General features: G+C 33.5%; 1 long non-coding RNA gene across 3 annotated transcripts; it reads right to left on the bottom strand.

The window, feature by feature from the left end:
• Nucleotides 1-1,159: 1,159 nt before the first annotated feature.
• Nucleotides 1,160-3,273, bottom strand: LOC109188567. Of its 3 annotated transcripts, XR_002055437.1 has the most exons (6): nt 2,971-3,273; nt 2,357-2,421; nt 2,164-2,283; nt 1,939-2,059; nt 1,814-1,854; nt 1,160-1,380 (listed from the first exon to the last, which is right to left on the bottom strand). It is a non-coding gene; the product is annotated as an uncharacterized LOC109188567 (long non-coding RNA). The 3 variants fall into 3 exon arrangements; XR_002055436.1 differs by having other exon boundaries at nt 1,160-1,854; XR_002055438.1 differs by having other exon boundaries at nt 1,160-1,854; nt 2,357-2,433; nt 2,971-3,257.
• Between the last annotated feature and the right edge of the window lie 5,383 nt (nt 3,274-8,656).

Genomic DNA, 8,656 nt, shown 5'->3' with positions numbered 1-8,656 from the left:
GAACTTTACATAAAAGTTAATTAGGCCTTTAAACTTTTTGAAGTAGCAATTAATCTCATCAACATTGTATTTTGGTGCAATAATAAAGTTCAAAAACCAGTTAGTGACCTACTATCACAGGTCACTAGGGTTTCGGACAACATTCCGACCAACTCCGGCGATATTTTCGATAATAAAGTGATCGACAACCGGTGAATCAATGGAGGAGAAGGAAACTCGTGATGTGAAATAATCCTAAATCGTTTAAATCGGTCGCAAACCCAAAAGAATGTATTATAAAAATCAAAATCAACTACTCTAATATTGATAATTTGTGAGTTGTGACTTTGTGGAGTTGTGTTTTGATTCTTTAAATCTTTATACAATATACAATTCTAATCTTTTTTTTAGGTTAATACTTAATATTTTAGTATTAACTATTAACGTAATAAATATTTTATAATTATCAAGTCTGTAAAAAAAATTAATTAAAAAAATCGGGCGCCCGATTATGATGATGATGATGATGGGTGGAAACCCATTTTCCATACAAAAATCGATGACATCAAATAAGACGGACACCATGGTGGTAGCTAGAGCTATCAATACGGGCCATTTGGCGGGCCTGGATTTTACTGGCCCACCCCGCCCCGTTCCTTGCTCGTGGGCTAGGCAGGCCCTAATCACTTTTTTTTTCTTTTTCTTTTTTTTTGTTCTTAACCCTTAAGTTGTTAGTTTGATACTTTGTTATGTTTTACCCTTTGTATATTCTAAAAATAATTAAAATAAATTCTTACATACTTCACATAAGACATATATAGTTCATCAAACCGTGGGTGGAAAACCGTGATGCGTTTCAATGTTGGGATGTTAGAATCGCGACTACTTGACTTCTCGTTGGCGTCGTTGGAGGTCATTCGGCGTGGACACTTGAACTTCTACAGTTACCTAATTAACATGCCAAAGTACAGATTAGATATGCATGCTACATTGCATATATACTTATTTCGATCTGTGCAATATATCCTCTAACATAAAATAGAAGTAATAAATGATCAATTGACAAAAATTCCCACCTAAATAAAACGGCGTTAGGAATTGGTATTCCACTTTAATAATCCGATTTTTTCAAACATTGGGTTTATAAAAATATTAATTTCACCGTCCAAATAATTACGGGAATCCAGAATGTGTAGGTTTATTTATAGCAGTGTAAATGTAAATACAAAAGGTTACAAGTACAATTAATATTTACAGATAGCAATGCAACTATTCCATTTCACGAGACGATGAGACGATTCAAATCTTCAGGGAAGCGTATCCAGAAGCAACTCTTCAGTTGCTACCCAATAAAGTCTATTCCATTATGGGGCTCTTAATTTTGGGACGTGATTTGTCAACCTTCAAAACAAGAAGAGCAATGAAGGTAAGGGTGATACATACATATGTGGTGATGGAAAGGAAAGGGTCATCTGAGATCAAGTCATTGCTTCACAACCATGAGAAGCAAGGTGATATCTCTACATTGAATACAAGAAGAGCAATATGGTAAGTGAAATCGTGGAACGAATAGTGGGGGAACCAACAAATGTAAAGAAGTATTCTTCTATTATCAAGAGGTATGTTGTTTTCAATGTTTTTCATGTTTTTGAGAATCCAGAATGCAGAATGCATTCTGGGATGAGGCTGGGAATGCAGAATGCATTCTTGGATGAGGCTGGGAAAGTCAAAAGGTTAAGGCAGGACACAACCATGAAGAAGTTTAATGGATCAGTTACCATAGGTTGCACGAGGAAGCATATTGATGCAAATAAAGGTAGAGTTTAGAGGATACCATATTCAATAGATTCAAATGTACAACTTTTGACTTGCTTCCTGCATGAGAATCAAACTAGAAGTAAATGATGATGTCATCAGCATATTGTTGGAAAGAGAAAATGGCCAAACAGATACTAAGACCTTCATAGTTTCAGTGATAATGGACATTGTATAGTTTGTTTGAAGGCTTTCTACTGAAGGCAGTCTTTCATCCTTGACATGATGGGCTCTAATTGTGTCAATTCTTCAAAATGTATCAATCCTAAATGCAATAATAAAATAATTCATTGCTATTGGAAGAAAGAAATTATAGTATTATGGCAAAGAAATTATTGCAAAATAGACTAGAAGTGAAAGGGAATTTACCTATTTTTTCTTTTGGTTTGGTTTTCTATTCCCAGAATGTTTTATCCCTTCTGGTATATTATTCCTATTCACTGAAAATCTTCATGAAAGTCTGCATCATCCTGCACACTTGGTCATTATCTGTCAACAAACATGGAAAAAGTTTAGCATACATTATTCAAATTTGTTTCCAATTCAAGGTTAACTAGCGCACCAGAGGGAACCATAATGCTTTTCTGTCCCTGCCTCAAATCCTAGGGCAAAAGCAATGAGTAAAACCTGAAAAAGATACTATTTGAGAACAATTAGCAAACCAAGCAGTGAAATATAAGTGTGTATAATTCAAAGCTCAATAATCTAAACACAAGTTGATTTCTCTTTACTTTTTGGAAGAAAAATCGTTACTTTTGCAAAACATGACACATAAGTGCATTAGACATACAAGTTGATTCATTATGTGAGAACAAGAGCAGGTTATAAAATTACCTCATTCTCTGTCCGTTTGGAAGCAAAAATGGTTACTTTAAAAATTAGGGTATAATTGTTTGTATATCTAGAAATGAGCTTTACTGCACAATTCAAGCTAGAAATTGAATGACATTCTTAGACAGTTAACAAATACTGATTAAAACAGGTAACAAATACCGATTAAGATACACCTCAGTATGAAATTCTTAGACAAAGTCTAATGGATGTGCTTTCAAATTAACTATTTAGGGGGATATATACTTTGTATCGGATTTATGCAAGATTTAACCTAGAAATTTAAGGGAAATGCTACGATCTGCAAATCTCAGATGGGTATTGAAAAAATTGCATGAGACTAACCCATAAGACCATACGTTCTTGCGATTCATGAGAATAATCGTTGAGACTTGAGAGTCGAACAGGCAAAATGGAAAGCGCAGAGGCGAAGATTCTCGAGTGAAGCTTCTGGAAATGGATCGATGGATTGAAGAGCCAGATATGGCAAAGGGATGAACGGCATACTTATATTATTATGACGTCATCGTCGCCGGAGTCTTCGATGCCTCCGCATCCGCCGCCGCTGTAGAAGTCGTCGTCTTTGTAGGAGTCTCAGCCATTATCTTCAACAGAAATATAAAAAGCGGTAGAAATGACTCATCTTTTGGGAAAGAAGCTTTTGTTTATTCACTCCCCATTTTATATTGGTGGAACACAATACAAAGGAAAAATCTTACACCACATAAAAGGGGAAATTATATAAACCACTTTCTATTTTCAGTGAATTTTTATTAGTAATAATATTTATTAGTAAGAGTATTGTTTTGGATTTTTATAATACATGTAATTTTGATTTCTATTGTTTGATCGTCTTCGAGCGAAAATAACGTGGATATAGTCTATTTGTCGAATATTGTGTGTACTATAAAATATTTAATAATTTGCAATTTTCAATCAATGATTAATAAATTCTGTCATGCATTAATTCTTATAATAAAGTGTGTTACCGTGAATTTCGAAAACAACTAATTCATTTATTATCTTAAATAAAAACTTTTTATAACTTTTTAATTACCTTTAAAAATCAATATCTTTACGGAAAATTTATTGTCTATGTTAATTTTTAAATAACTTTACTTTACACTGTATAAGTCTTCGCACGGGTAAAATACTATTATAATTAAGAGTGGATGATTTATCAAAGTTGCAAATAATAAATGTGTTTTAATAGACTGGAGATTGAGCATTTGAACAACGTTGGGAAGTTCAGAGCAGTTAAGGAGGTTCCATTGCCATTTTATGAGACATGATACTCCCATCTACAGCTCATGATATATTGTCTGAAATCAAAAGCTAGCTAGTAAACAGTGCCTTGCACAAAATGTTGGATTTTGGTTTCAAAATATATAATTTTTTGAGTGAATTCCATTTTTGGTCCTATTGTTATAGGGGTCATTCCAATTTTAGTCCACCATAATTATTTTTGTCATATTGCGTCCACTATTATTAAAAGTGTTCCAATTTTAGTCCACGAAAATTTTTAAAGTGAACTAAAATTGGAACACTTTTAATAATAGTGGACGCAATGTGGCAAAAATAATTATGATGGACTAAAATTGGAATGACCCCTATAACAATAGGACCAAAAATGGAATTAACTCTAATTTTTTTTAATAAATGTAACTTAGTTAATGGCTAGTAGTGCATTATTTCATGTAATTGAATAGGGCACTACCATGTAATCTACATGAGAATGATGAATTAGACACTTATTTCATATCCAATAATACATACATATATATATATATATATATATATATATGTTATACATGCATTCTTGGTATAAATTAATCCTATGACCCCAACGTAACATACAATAACCATGCATGTATTGTTGCATAGGCCAGACAACCAAATACCCATAGGTGTTGTCGTGTTGATACTGAGGTACCTTAGCTTGCCAAATAGAGCTTGATATGAAATTTTATTTTGTTGGGTTACTGAGGGCAATCTGTTGAAGACATAAACAATATGTGAGATACAATCACCCAAAAAGGATTCTAGTAAATTGAATTGGCTTGAAACTTTAGAGCTTGGGTTACTAATAATATATGTCCATGCTTTGATCACAAAGGAATTTCAATAGTAAACTTGTTCACTCAACAATTTACAAGTGCTTTGATCACAAAGTCAATACTATTTGCTTAGTTTCCACAATTAATGCTTTCGAAGCTTGCTACTCTTCCACTATCTATAAGAACGGTACAGATCAATAAACTTCAATACAAATGTTGAAAGAATTCCCCAATTAGTTGAGACTTTAATTTAAAAATCTAGATTATTTTTAGAGCTCTTTGAGTCTTTTAGATGACTGGATGATAATACTTGAGTGTCTTTTTTGAAAGCTTGCAAGTATGGTTGATATAATTTCTTATGTCTCTTATTGTTCCCTCTTGAAATTTCTTCATATTTATAGCTAAATTATAATTATTGTAATTGATAAATGTCCAATAATAATTAATAAATCACTAAATATAGTAATGTGAATAAATCTTTTAATTTAATTCTCTTCTCCTAAAAGGTTGAATTCTCAATCTCATACCCAACAAATCTGTCCACTTTAAACATAATATCCACAGTCCTACTGTACTGTCGAGATTCGAACCTTAGTCTATTATCTCCTGCTGTACTGTCGAGATTCGAACCTTCGTCTCTTATATCCTAATACTACATACCTACTGAACCACTGAGCTAAACTCAAGCGGGCATCTTCATTTAACTTTCACTTGTATATTGGGTGGGAGTTGAACCTATATTGGGGGTTGGGGCCTCCCTTTTGCAAGCACTTAATTACCTACATTCAATTGAATTATTTGAGTTTAAGTTTTATTAATGAATTAATTCTATTTTGGGAAAATAACATTTTTCTCCCTGAATTATATACTTATAGCACTTTTTTTTTCTGAATTATTTAAGTGGTCGTTTTTCCCCTTGATATGTTAAATGGACATATTTATCCTTAAAATAAATATTTTATTTATTTTTCTTCTCCAACAAATTATGGTCACGATTTGGTTCAAACCGAACTGACACTATAGCAACCAAATCGAAAGGTTCCGATTACAATTTAGAACCAAAACCTGAGTGTATTAAAATAGCGAACCGGTACGGCCAGTTCATGTTTCGAACTAAAAAATAAAATACATTATTTGTTGATTTAGACTATTTTAAAAATTAAAATAAAACTTTAAAAGAAAGTTTGAACCAGCAATTCAAACTGGATCCAAAACCATTAACTGGTGGTTCAAAATCAAAACCAAATCACGATCATATATACGTATATATGAGAACCAGAATAAATGCGAAAAAGAACATACACTATTTGCAAATATTGTAATTCTAATTTTAAGCTAATGCTAGTGGTTGTTCTGATTCGAACCGCAAGTTCAAGGTTCATGATCTAATTTTTTAGGTTCATGATTTTAATAAACTGAAATTCAACTATATATTGGGTTTTGGTTCTGAATCATAACCGGAAACTTTCGATTCGATTGCTATAGTGTCTGGTTCAGTTCAAGCTGAACCATGGTCATCCCTACGTATAAACAATAATTTGTTAGAGAAGAAAAATAAATAAAATGTTTATTTTAAGGGTAGAAATGTCTATATAATATATCAGGGGGAAGAACCACCACTTTTAAAATAATTGAGGAGGCAAATGTGGATACATGAATAACTCAGCGGGAAAAGTGCTATAAACCTATAATTCAGGGGGGAAAAGTGTAATTTTCCCTTCTATTTTTGGTCCTAGATTTATAGGTGATAATTCACTTTTAATTCTTTTTTTTTTTTTTCAAAACATCCTCATTTGATCCTAGTATTATTGTGGCATGACCATTTTTGGTCCTTCATTAACAAAATTGTTTAAATTTCGTAAAATCCAAAGGTATTTAGTTCTACAATTATGAATTTTTAAAAAAAAAATAAAAATAAAAATAAAAATAATAGTGGGTCAACCCACTTTGTATAAAAAGATCAAAATGTTCATGTATTTAACGATATTTCAACGATTTTGTTAACAAATGACCAAAAATGGTCATACCACAATAATACTATATCCAAAAGGGAATGTTATGAAAAAGAATGACTAAAAGTGGACTGCCACCTATAAATCTATGACTAAAAATGGAATTAACTATTTATTTATTAATTAATATGCAATTGCAACTAAAGAGTATAGGTCAAAATTTTATCCTTATAACTATTGGTCAAGATAAGTTTGAAAAATCCCTATATATCACATACTCAATTTGTTAAGTGTAATTACTTTTTAACAAACTAAAAGTTATAACTATACCCTGTTTGGTAAATGATTGTTAGCTGATAGCTGTTAGCTGATGGAGTTAGAGGGTATGACTAGTTGATAACATTGATGAAGCAACACTGTTTTGGTTGAATATTTTCTGTGTATTATTAACGAAAGCAACCACCAAATATATATACAGAGAGAACCCAAACTATAGAAAATTAACCTAAATAACAGGAAACTAAAAGCTGGATCAACTCTAACAACCTGGACTATTCTAACTGCTTGACACACCCCCGCAAGCTGACTGTGGACACGGGACAATGCCAAGCTTGACTCTGAGATCACCAAACCGAGCAGTTGACAAAGCATTGGTGAAGATGCCCACCAACTGATTATGAGTAGAGACGAAATTGACCCTAAGATCCCCGGAAGTGACTTTGTCACGGACAAAGTGATAGTCGACTTCAACATGCTTCGTCCTGGCGTGAAATACTGGATTGGAGCATAGATATGTGGCCCCGAGGTTGTCACACCAAAGAACCGGAACGACAGGGCGGGAAAGACCAAGGTCCGGAAGAAGAGACTGGACCCAAACCACTTCAGCAGCTACGTCGGCAAGACCCTTATATTCAGCTTCAGTCGAGGATCGGGCTACCGTTTGTTGCTTCTTCGAGGTCCAAGATATTAAATTTGGGCCAAGAAAGACCGCATAACCAGCTGTAGACTTTCTGTCAATCGAGCACCCAGCCCAGTCAAAGTCGGAAAATGCATGCAATGTCGGGGATGATTCTGAAGCTGTAAGTCGCAGACCTAAAGATATCGTGCCTTTGATATACTACAGCACACGTTTGAGTGTCGCCCAGTGTTCTTCTGTTGGACTGTGCATGAATTGATATAACATGTTCACAGAAAATGCGAAATTCAGGCGAGTCAGTGGCAGGGTTGTCGAAGCCCTACAAATTTAATACTGGCTCACTCTACTAATTTATAGTAGTGGCAAGACCAGGTCGAATCCTTAGAGAACTAATGAGTTTCGTTTCTTTAATTAAAATAAAATGACTCAAAGTAGGGAAAATTGGGGCATTTGAGAAGAACTAAGCCTAAATAACAGATTGAGATAGCTACAACCTGCAACTTAGTCTTCCTGTCCTTTGTGTACTAATCACAGTAATATAATTAATACAAGCTACTCGGTCAAATCGTTTATGACAATTATGGATCATAAACTCATAGATAGCAATAGGATAAACAATAATAAACTAAGTTGTCAATTTAATTTATTATCAGTCTTCCTGAAAAATTAACTCTGAAAGAGCAGGAAGTACATGAATCCAACAAATTAATTGAACTAGAACCTCCCAAAATTCACAACTCAAACTTCAAATTCCTTGAATCAGAATAAGGTAATTTAGCTAAACATAGATCAAACTATTCTAAAATATTAAGAATATGAAAGGACAATCTCCCTAAATACATCAGAATAACTCTCCTTTTATAGGGTTTCAAATCAACAATCTTCCATAAAATTACTGCTCTTACCGCATCTTCCTCCACCAGCTTCATCTTCAAATTCAAAAAGTGGTTAATTTCCTCAACAATTTCACGAAGAAGACCCGTCGAAGCCGCTTGATCCGAAGCTCTGCGCCTTCGTCGTCGCTGCTTCCTGAAACTATTCTGACCCTTGGATTTGCTGCTTGGTTTCGTAAACAGAACAAAAGAAAGAAAGAAAATAAATTAATG

Source organism: Ipomoea nil, unplaced genomic scaffold (assembly GCF_001879475.1).
Source record: "Ipomoea nil cultivar Tokyo-kokei standard unplaced genomic scaffold, Asagao_1.1 scaffold1436, whole genome shotgun sequence".
In the NCBI taxonomy this organism is placed as follows: Eukaryota; Viridiplantae; Streptophyta; class Magnoliopsida; order Solanales; family Convolvulaceae; genus Ipomoea; species Ipomoea nil.
Note: the sequence above shows the minus strand (reverse complement) of the source record. Positions and strands in the feature narration are given on the sequence as shown.